Source organism: Palaemon carinicauda, chromosome 23, assembly GCF_036898095.1.
Source record: "Palaemon carinicauda isolate YSFRI2023 chromosome 23, ASM3689809v2, whole genome shotgun sequence".
NCBI lineage: Eukaryota > Metazoa > Arthropoda > Malacostraca > Decapoda > Palaemonidae > Palaemon > Palaemon carinicauda.
In genome coordinates, this window is record NC_090747.1 from 109,931,460 (window position 1) to 109,943,543 (window position 12,084).

General features: G+C 37.0%; 2 long non-coding RNA genes and 1 pseudogene across 3 annotated transcripts in view; 1 reads left to right on the forward strand and 2 right to left on the reverse strand.

The window, feature by feature from the left end:
- The window catches only part of LOC137617077 (uncharacterized), a 53,695-nt pseudogene extending 46,033 nt beyond the window's left edge, over nt 1–7,662 (reverse strand).
- The window catches only part of LOC137617363 (uncharacterized), a 136,260-nt gene that overhangs the window by 59,046 nt on the left and 65,130 nt on the right, over nt 1–12,084 (reverse strand). The gene's annotated exons all lie outside the window — the stretch shown is intronic.
- The window catches only part of LOC137617362 (uncharacterized), a 29,054-nt gene continuing 28,298 nt past the window's right edge, over nt 11,329–12,084 (forward strand). Inside the window, exon 1 of the long non-coding RNA XR_011039642.1 lies at nt 11,329–11,465. This is a non-coding gene — a long non-coding RNA (uncharacterized lncRNA). The remainder of the gene's footprint in view (nt 11,466–12,084) is intronic.

Below are 12,084 nucleotides of genomic sequence, written 5' to 3' on the forward strand. Positions count from 1 at the left end.
CCAAATTTCCTATGATTCCATAACCTATAAATCACCGGAATAAACGTTACACAAGCATTGCATTTTTTAATGAAGCGTTATGGCCATAACAACACGATATGTATTATAATTACGTCTTAAAAACCCGATATGATACTCATTAACCATTCCAGGTATTTTCATATTATCACGCATACCGTATTAGGTAAGTTAATAGTTTTGGCCAAGAGACTACTTTTAAGATTAGCAATATATTACCAGTGCTGCCACATTGGCTTCGTGAGCAAATGTGAACTTTACTATTAACGTATGTAGTTCCATTAATCTTTAAGTGTAGTATTTGAAAGAAATTACTAATTATTAAATTGATTCTTTGTTCTTTTATATCCCTTATTATTGTTCTCAACCCGGCAAAAATGATAGTTAAATATTTAGAAAGGTATGCACGCATACGCGCACGTACACACACACACACACACATATATTCAACCCTTCGCACCCCCTCCCCCTTTCCTAACTACTCCCTCTCCCTGGTACCCGAGGAACAGGGAGAGTAGTTATACGTCTGGCATTCTTTATTACATAGAGGAGATTTGGAATTTCAAAACGAAATGTAGAAACCAGAGTCCGTTTAATATTAGAGACAATAAACCCTAGGCCAAAATTACCTGCCAGACTAACAACTGGTTATGAGGATATGTGGAACAGTTCGATTAGGAATATTAGGAATTTGAAGATTATTTGAAGTCTTATTTGCCATTACAATTCCAGAGCAGAAATTTCATGAATTTTCTGAATTTGCTGTTTTAAAAGAAATGGAACTAATTCCCTTTGATTAAAATTGCAGTTCCTTTAACCTAATTATAATTCCCTATATCATATTGGAATTTGTTCCTATTGAAATCATAAGTTCTATCACAGTGCATATGTTTTAGTATTCATTTATGATGGAAATTATCATGTTTCATTTGATCAGATATATATATATATATATATATATATATATATCTATATATATATATGTATATATTATTATTATTATTATTATTATTATTATTATTATTATTATTAATTGCTAAGCTACAACCCTAGTTGAAAAAGCAAGATGCTATAAGCCCAAGGGCCTCAACAGGGAAAATAGCCCAGTGAGGAAAGGAAACAAGGAAAAATGAAAAATTTTAAGAACAGTAACAGCATTAAAATAAACAGTTCCTATATAAATTTTAACAAAACAAGAAGAGAATTTAGATAGAATAGTGTGCCCGAGTGTACTCTCAAGCAAGAGAACTCTAACCCAAGACTGTGGAAGACCATGGTACAGAGGTTATGGCCCTACCCAAGACTAGAGAACAATGGTTTGATGTTGAAGTGTCCTCCTAGAAGAGCTGCTTACCATAGCTAAAGAGTCTATTCTACCCTTACCATAAGGAAAGTAGCCAATGATCAATTACATTGCAGTGGTGAACCCCTTGGGTGAAGAAGAATAGTTTGGTAATGTCAGTGTTGTCAGGTGTATGAGGACAGAGGAGAAGCTGTAAAGAATAGGCCAGACTATTCGATGTGTGTAGGCAAAGGAAGAGTGAACCTTAACCAGAGAGAAGGATCCAATGAAGTATTATTTGGCCAGTCAAAGAACCCCATTACTCTCTAGCGGTTGTATCTCAACGGGTGGCTGGTGCCCTGGCACCAGCCACTGTATATTATTATTATTATTATTATTATTATTATTAGCCAAGCTACAACCCTAGTTGGAAAAGCAAGATGCTATAAACAGGGAAAAACAGGGAAAAATAGCCCAGTGAGGAAAGGATACAAGGAAATAAATAAGCGATGTAAGTAGTAATGAAAAATTAAAATAAAATGTTAAAAAAAAAGCATTACCAACATTAAAACAGTTAATTCATATATGGTCTATAAAAAGACTTATGTCGGCCTGTTTGACATAAAAACATTGCTGCAAGTTTGAACTTCTGAAGCTCTACTAATGCAACTACCCGATTAGGAAGATCATTCCACAACTTCTAGAATACTGTGTAGTACAGACCCTTACTCTTTATCATATATAACCACATATAATATATACATATATGTATGTATATACATACATGCATACATATATACATACATATATTATATATATATATATATATACAGTATATATATATATATATATATACAGTATATATATATATATATATATACAGTATATATATATATATATATATATGTGTGTGTGTGTGTGTGTGTGTGTATTAACTCATTTGTAATAATGGGTGCGATCATCAACTGGGGTTAAGGCGAAGGACGTCGGGTTACCCACCTCTTCCGAAAGGGGTTATTTCCTCAAATTTCAATCTATTATTTCAGCTAGAGTTAAGCATAAGATCAAACCCAACAAGTAGTGTTGATCTTGGGAGATTTCATGGATTATTTACCAAACTATAAACATCGAGTATTACCCAGCAATGATTTACACCACCTAGGGGAAATTACAGGGCAGTTTATGATCACTATCCGAGAATTCTAAATGAATGAATGAATGGTTTGAAGTTCTCTGGCATCCTGACATCGGAGGTCATTGACGCCGACGATAATTCTAAAGATACTCATACTTTTTTTTAAGGTGATTCGCTATCCTTACTTATTTAAGGCATATCTCTCTCTCTCTCTCTCTCTCTCTCTCTCTCTCTCTCTCTCTCTCTCTCTCTCTCTCAATGTGGACATTTCTTTAGATACAAAATGGCAAGTACTTGGAATAGACTTCCAACGGATGTAATAAACAGTAACATGGTAAACGAGTTCAAGAATAAGTTAGACAAGATCATAAGAACTCTTGTGAATGCTTGAACTAAATCGCTCTACCATAGAGCAAATGGAGTCTCCACGGATGGACTAAAATCCTCATAACTCTCTCTCTCTCTCTCTCTCTCTCTCTCTCTCTCTCTCTCTCTCTCTCTCTCTCTCTCTCTCTCTCTATTTTAGCATTCATTTTCGCATAACAGAGTTTAATCCCTCTAATTTGATAATCTATCTGGACTAGTATTCCCCTGATTACGTAAAAGAGATAACAATTGATTGTTATTGTCATTATATATTTCAACATAGAGCAGTCCCTCACAATATCTAGTTAATCTCTCTCTCTCTCTCTCTCTCTCTCTCTCTCTCTCTCTCTCTCTCTCTCTCTCTTATATATATTATATATATATATATATATATATATATATATATACATATATATATATATATATATATATATATATATATATATATATATATATATATATATATATATATATATATATATATATATATAGCTGGAAACAGCTACACAAATCACTTCAACCAGATTTACACTGCGCAAACTTCCACTCGCCATGGTCCAGAATGGGAGTCCAAATATCTCTGCAACATGAGCTATGTTAAATTTCAAACTTATTTAGTGTTTCAACTTTGTTTCTTAAGCAGTCATCTTTGCTGAAGGTTAGTGTATTTTAGCTAAAATTTCAACCATCTAGTATCGGTTGCTTTAGGTACAAATCACAGTGTTGCCTCTTGAGATATTAGTCTGGTCTGCATAAGATTTACTGACGGGTGCCGTGAATATACCTCCTGCCTTTATATCTCTCTCTCTCTCTCTCTCTCTCTCTCTCTCTCTCTCTCTCTCTCTCTCTCTCTCTCTCTCGATCATTGCATTATTAAATAAAACAATGATTGCCTAACATTGACAATAATTATGACCACATTCAAAAGATTCTTTTCCATAGCAAAGGATGACTAAGAATTTATGTAAATAATGTTAAAGAAATTACCCAAACAAAGAGTAATCGTGATCATTTATACCTTTACCTGCTCCTCCTCCTCCCTATTATATACATCACCTTACTCTTTCTTTTATTCTATGCTAATATATAATGAAACCCTCTCTCTATTATTTACATCACCTTACTCTTTCTTTTATTCTATGCTAATATATAATGAAACCCTCTCTTTCCCTAGCATTTTATCTCTAAAGTATATATATATAAGAATATATTCTTCGGAAGCCCTGCATTTACCATTCATATCTATTAACACATTGAAACAAACACGCACTGCAGTCTCGTTTACTCTACGAACCGTGTATCCACCAAAACTCATTGTTGTAGATTGTCTGACCCCTCCGGCCAAACAAGGGCTCATGAAACTATACAGGCCGTAACCCAAAACTCCATGTCTTCTAGGTAAGGGTAGAAAAGATTCTTTAACTATGGTAAGCAGCTCTTCTAGGAGAAGGACACTCCAAAATCAAACCATTATTCTCTAGTCGTGGGTAGTGCCATAACCTCTGTACCATAGTCTTCCCCTGTCTTGGGTTAGAGTTCTCTTGCTTGAGGGTACACTTGGGAGCACTATTCTAGCTAATTCCTCTACCTCTTGTTTTGTTAAAGTTTTTATATTTTATATAGGAAATATGTATTTTAATGTTGCTGTTCTTAAAATATTTTATTTTTTCCTTATTTCCTTTCCTCACTGGGCTATTTTCTCTGTTTGGGGCCCCTGGGCTTATATCATCCTGCTTTTCCAACTAGGGCTGTAGCTTGGCGGGTAATAATAATAATAATAATAACGTAGTTTTTTAAATGAATTACTGAGGTTTTATCCCACTCAAGACTTCATGGAGTCTTCTCGAGGGCGGGGAAGGAGAGGATTACTACAAACGACCGCCTAACGGCTAGTTGCGATAATTACAGCGTTATTGGGGTAATTATACTCTAGGTTAGCTCTCTCTCTCTCTCTCTCTCTCTCTCTCTCTCTCTCTCTCTCTCTCTCTCTCTCTCGTTTGCTCACGACATCCTTTTAACTCCACAAGAGAAGCAAAATATGTTTATTCCTTAAAACAAATTTCTTCCCACCATCCTTTACAAATTCTAATTTTCTTCACTTTTGTAAGGAGACAGGGTTAAAAACCAAATTTGTTATATAAGGCCACATCCTTCTGACCTGATCCCGACGCATATGTCACTTCACTCTTGTATAAAATGATGAAATAACCTTGTCTGTGTGAGGCATGCAAAATTTATTCCGATATCAATAACTTTTGTCCTCTTGAGTTACTATCGATGTGAATGCATTCCTTTCGTAAGACACAGGCATACAAACTTTATGATTAGGTTTCGCCATGTATTGACAAGGTATTGGGTGTTTCTCCTTTACTTAGAAAATTTGTAGTTTGGATATTCTTTTGATACATAAATACTAGCCTTTTAGGTTTAGTATTTATAGAGAGAAGTCTGTTGAATATAATGTGGGCAATTTAAACTCATATTTTCTCCACATGCCATTGTAGAGTTTGGATATTCTACTATGCATATCAGACCCTATGACATACTGTTTTTCGCAAATACCTTTGAAACGAAGACTCGGATCAGCATGGTGCTTTGGCAAAGATTGTTTCACACACTCCGCTAATTTTTTACACTACTGTGCATTGTCAAATACTGCTAATTATGGCGTTTACCCTTGACTGTGAAGTCAAAAACCTGCGTGAGCCATTTACACATTCGAACAGGTGAGGCGTGACGTAGTAGTGACGTCATTTATCCACTAACTCCGCCCCCACCTTCCCTCCCTCCTACCCAACTCCTACTCTCTTCCCGCCCTCTTTCGCCTTCATACCTCCCTTTCCTCTCCCTCAATCCCCCCCTTCTCTCTCTCTCTCTCTCTCTCTCATTTATAATGGCGGATAACTCGAATGTGTATATATATGATATGTATGGTAGGGTGTTTCATGCACGACCCTGATTCCTGTTCCAGCGCAACTTGCTGTTGCTTAATTATTGTATGAGGTTTGTTTGACAATTATACAACCATTAAAAGTTATATGAGTATGCGAACCTAATACCGATAGGTTACGTTGAACGTATGATGGGATGAAGGTTGTAGCTGACGCTTGGTCATTTATAAGAAATTGTGTAAGAGATGGAAAGGAAAAGGGAGGAACTGAAGTGGGAATCCGATGCAGAGTAAAAACTTAAAATGAAATTGAAGTGATAAATATATGAATAAATTATTATAATGTTAGGAAAAGGCTGCCTTATGTTAAAAAAGTCATTGCAGACATAAATAGACAGCGAGTATATGATGGCTGGATTAATACTATAAATAACTGATCACATATTTTACTTTTAATATTCATCACTCTCGACAAACAGGTCATCTTTCTCATCACTGTCGAGGTTGATGCAGACGGGATATACACCTTCTCGTATGGTGTCAAGGACCAATATTCGTCCTCGAAGGCTCTGGCTCGTCGCACTGCTCCTGCCCACACCTCCTTTTTTGCACACAGCTTGGCTTCTTGCAGCCTCATTTGTAGATCTGCCCGGGTAAATCGCTGCAAGGTGGAGCGCACATACCGCTTCATGGCGCCCCACACCTGTTCGATGGCGTTAAGCTCGGGATGTGCAGGTGGTAGTCGGACGACTTCATGATCCCATTCACGGGTGACATTGTCAACTGTGTATCTTGGTTCTGGTCGGTTCTTCCTGCAGAGTTGAAGAAGCTCGAGGCGTGTGGCGTGGTGCAGGAAGGGGATTCTGCGGCTCGCCAGCCAATTCACCAACTCTGCTTTCTTGGTGGCGGTGGTGGGGCAGCGACTTTCCTCCGTCAACTGACTGTGGTAGGGCGCGTTGTCCAACACCAAAACCGATGGTTCATCCAAAGCCGGTAGAAGTTGCAACGTGAGCCAGCGGAGGAAAAAGGGTGCCGTTCATTTCCCCGTGGTAGTCACCGGTTTGGTTTTTTGCAGGGAAGCACAGTAATTAATAATTCACAAAACCGTGTTCTGTGCCACCTGCTACTATCACAAATCGCTTCCCTTCTCCAGGTGGCACCTGACGGCTGTAGGTGGCACTAGTAGCAGGCTGGGATGTGTCTACCCACTCCCTGTTGTGCTGCATTCGAGTGGTGAACCATGTCTCATCCACGTATACTACTTGTCTTCCCTCCTTTCGATGTCGCTGGAGTGCTCGGAGAGCCCCAACATGGCGACACACAACATCTAGCGACTCCTTCCTTAGATACATTTTCCTCTGTGAAATCCTGTAGCGGAATCCCATGTTGTGCAGCAATCGCCACATCGTCATTTTTGAGGTTTCCCCTGTAATAATACTTGCCGTCTTCAAACTTTCAGTCAGGGTGCCAATAGTAAAGGTTTTCTTTGCAGCAAACTTGACATGTAGGCCTACATGGCGGCGAATGGCACCAACAGTGAAACTGTCAAAAACGGGTGGTTTGGCAGGGGGCGGCGGTGTCACAGCCCACATGGTGAATCTGGCCGAGAACGTGTGCTTCGCTGAACCAGCTACCGCACTGCATTTGTGGTCATTCCCATGACCTCTGCAACACGATCATAAGGCCTGTTGGGGAAAGGAAATCGGATAAGATAACATGTTCGAAACTATCTTGTTGAGATTTTTATTTTACCAGGCAACAATCAAAATAATGCTCCCTTTTATTATCATAGGTAGCTGTGAAACATATTGACTGGTTCATCTGTAACTACGGAATACAACTTTGATTCATTACTTACCTATTCAAACTTATCCTCAGTTTCCTTTCACTATGCTCTTGGTTGAAGATATGGAAGAGTCGTAGTGGGATGACTCCTTTGCACCCATGCGGATATCGCTGCATGTTGGCCATGGTTGAGAGCGTTACTTACCATGGTACCTTCTGCACTCACCAAATATGGCATAACCGTCAAAGAAGCAAGAACATCGATTACGATTGTTTGCATACACGATCAAACCTTACTCGGCATATAATTTTTATTAATCTGTTATTAATTCGTCATACTTGTGTCTGGCTTCATATACGGTGTAGCCTCAATAAAGAAAGAGAGAGAGAGGGGTTAACAGCCATTCCCTTATGAGAGAGAGGGGGGGGGAATGAGGAAGGGGTAAGGGAGGTATGGAGGAGAAAAAGGTAGGGGGATAAGAGGGGAGGAAAGGGAGTAGGGGAAGCCAGGAGTGGAGGTAGTGGGTGGATAGACGTCACATATACGTCACGCCTCAACTGTTTCAATGTGTTCTCGCTCACGCAGGTTTTTGACTTCACAGTCAAGAGTAAACGCCATAACTAGCCGCATTTGACAGCGTACAATAGTCACTTAGGTTTAGTATGTTATAAGAGGTATTCTGTCGAATAAAATGTGGACAAATTAGAGACTCATATTTTGTCCACATTCAACATAAGTTAACGGAATGTGTAAGGCCAAGACAAAATATTCTGTTAAAAAAACTTTCTCGTGATTCAATAGTTCGTATGTTACACTTTTCACGGCTATAAATTGCGTTATTACTTATTTCATTTTAACAAGCAATCCACATGGATTAATTACAAATGCAGTCTAAAAGGATTTATTCTTTTATATGAAAAATAGTTTATTCCTGAAGAATATATTCATTATGCTTATGTTTGATACCTTGTGTTGCTCTCTCTCTCTCTCTCTCTCTCTCTCTCTCTCTCTCTCTCTCTCTCTCTCTCTCTCTCTCTCTCTCTCTCTTCCCTAAAACAAATTTCTTCCCGCCCTCTTTTACAAGTTGCAATTTTCTTCCTATTGTAAGGAGATAGTTAAAACCCTATTTGTTTTAAATGGCTACAAACTGCTAACCTGACCCCATGTCATATGTCACTTCATTCTTGAATAAAATTATGAAATATCCCTGTCTGTGTAAGGCATGCAAAATTTATTTCTTAGATAATTTGTCGTTTGGATATTATTTAGTTACATCCATTTAGGTTTAGTATTTTATAAGAAGTATTCTGTAGATTATAATGTGGACAAATTAGACAACTTAGATAATCTCATTTTGCCCACATTCCACTTGAATTAACTGAATGTGTTAGAAAAAAAAACCCTTACTTGTGATTCAGTAGTTCGAATGTTACACTCTTCACAGCTATAAAATGGGTTAGTACTTATTTCGTTTTAGCAAAGTAAGCATTTATTCACATTAATTACTTTACACGTTCATGTGAATAATGAAAATTAGAATTTATTCCTGAAGAACATATCCTTTATGCTCAAGTGTGATACCTTATGTTGCCCCCCCCCCCCGTCTCTCTCTCTCTCTCTCTCTCTCTCTCTCTCTCTCTCTCTCTCTCTCTCTCTCTCTCTCTCTCTCTCTCTTTCACTTATGACGCGTGAAAGCATCTTAAATATTTGGGACAATTTATTTTTTACACGTTATTAATTTATTGTAACCATTGCGTATGTGCAGTCTGGTGTAATATTAACAAGTTATTTTTATAGTTATCCTTTCGAATTAAAAGGAGTCAATACTGTTCAATACAATGTTTAGCGGAAAACTCGTCTGATTAAAATCACGTTCAACATTCTTTCGATAAAAGATTTCAACTCGGAAGTATATAGTTATCCTCCATATTAATTAATAATTAATTAAACTTTTGAAAAACGATTTTCCATGGCTAATGGCGTAATATTCATAAAACATTTTGAAGTAACGAGCGTGAAGAGATTTATATGCATACCTTACTTACTTTGATGGCTGCTTTTCCGGTCCCATACAGCAGGGGAACCCCACTCTCTACAGGACCTAGTCCACTGTCGTTTTACCTTGTTCGTTCACAGTATTTATCTTTTCAAGTCACATATTGTTCATTTACTGTTAAATCGTCACTGTCAAGAGACTCATGAAATAAGAAAGTCTGCAGTTTCCTCTTGAAAGCCTTAATGTCTTCAATCATTCGAATGTTTCGTGGGAACTTATTATATAGTCTCGGGGCCGCATATTTAAAGGTTCTGGAGCCCAAAGTGGACATAAATCTAGGTTCCAACAGTTTGAAGCCATCTGTAACTATTCTCGTGTCGACGCGATTTGTTGGCTGCAATATGTAGCAGTTCTTTCAATATGTAGCAGTTCTGATAACTTGGTGGGTTATTGTACAGATTTTAAATTCAATTTCGCTTTAATATTATTTCTTCCACACAGTTCATCCTTAGCATCCTGTGTAATACCTCTGTATCAGATCCATAATTCGGTTTACTATAATCTAACAACATTCTTTGAAATAAAATTAGAATTGTTCTTTAAATTTTTGAAACAATTCTTTAGTGCTTGTAAATATTTGGTGAAAGGGTTTGTGTATTGCTATGATCAATAGAGTTGTACCAGTCAGAGCCACCCATACTAGGTTGGTTTGCTGTGAGCTATCGGATGAAAATATCCCACCAGCACCAATCCGCAGTGGCCAACGTGGTGATGAACACTGGCCAAACTCCAGACATGAATAAAGATACGTCTGAGACCTCTATCCTGCACTGGAATGGAAACTGCTGCATTTGCTTTGTTGTTGTTGGTATGTATGTATGTATATATATACTGTATATATATATATATATATATATATATATATATATATATATATATATATATATATATATATATATATATATATATTCCTAATATCATAAGATAATTACATAAATTCGTAACTCCTTATATATTTTATAAGCAAAGCAACCTAACATGAATTATACACTATCTGGATATATCTTTAATTATCTAGTCAATCGTTGAATTATACTGGTTATTTCACTCTTCATCTGGAATGATGAAATCATTCAATATTTCGATATCATTCCCTTCATAAAATCCAAAAAACACAGGAGGTAATAATTGCGCCAGTAACCCTGCTATTAGTAACGCCATATTTAGGGTAAATTGTTAATTAAATAAGTCAATAAATTCATAAAGCAATCAATCAATTAATCAGTACATCGATACGATTGAAAAAGCGTTGCGTTTTTGTTCGATGCCACTTAAATCTCATTTTGGATTTACTAAAGACTATTTTTATATTTTCCCTTTTCTGTAAGTCTGGGCATTTAAAACTGGATAAATGTTTTAATCTAATTAGTGCGAAAAAATGTCATAATGCTCTTATTTGTGAGAGAAAAAATAATGTCATAATGACTCTATACAGTTCGTTATATATTATGGTTCTTCAATAGCGTAGTGCTTGCGATTGTTTATGACGTCATAATATGTTAAAGTCTTTAAAACATTGGGATAATTATGGTGCTTCCTCTACTCAATAATAAATCATTTATTTCATACGCGAATGGATTAGACTGCCATCTCCAACTGCCCTTTCTAAATATATTCTCACATGCTAGTGATAATAAAATTCTTAATTATATCATATTTGCGGACATGTTGATTTGCATAAAATGTTTGCAAAAATTAAAGTTTCAGTTCCAGGCAAAATATCCTTTGTAAATTCATCCTTCCAACCAGCCAAAAAGACTTCCCCAACCAATAACAACCACTTTGGTAGTTCTCCCTCCGGTCTTTGGTTCGTCAGAGACTGTGGAAACCTCTCGTCTCTCTAGCTCGGTTTAGTCAAGTGTATACTACGAGCAAAGCCGGTTGTGTTCGTCGTTGTCATCTTGTCACTTTATTTCCACTCCAAGTATATAGGTAAGCTGGTTTGGGTGGAACGATTTTGTGGCAGAATTATGAATGGTAAAAAGTTTATACGGTCCTTGGATCAGGTTTCGTGTTAATCAGTTGAAACCGTAATGATGACATGGTTCGTTTTAGAACGACTTGCATCCCACGGGCATTTGCAAAGGCACCCCCTAAGACAATGACATGGTTTTAGTTTCAAGCGTTTATCAGTTACTTTGATATAGCAGATATGGTAAGTGTTCAATAATAAAGGTTTTTCTTCATTTGTGTAAGGTACGTCGTGTAACTAAAGGTGTGTTAGTCTTTGTTAACCGGCGTTGTTATTGATACACTGTTCTCTTATGTATAAGGATGTCTCATATATAGGGTTATAGTGAACACTTAAATGCTGAAATACCCCTGTTGAGTTCTTTGTAAGTAGTTGCGAATCAAATATTAGGACTTGCAATTCTCGCATTTTTTTCTTTTGAAATGGAGACAGTAAGTTTTGGTCCCGACTTAATGGCGTACGTGACTGAACGAAGGTTTTTGGACAGAGCAAACTTAAGTTTGTCGGTTGACGACATGGCCGATGGTTTTGCGTAAAGTAATTCATCGATTGTGGGAACTTCGTATTTTATATATTTAT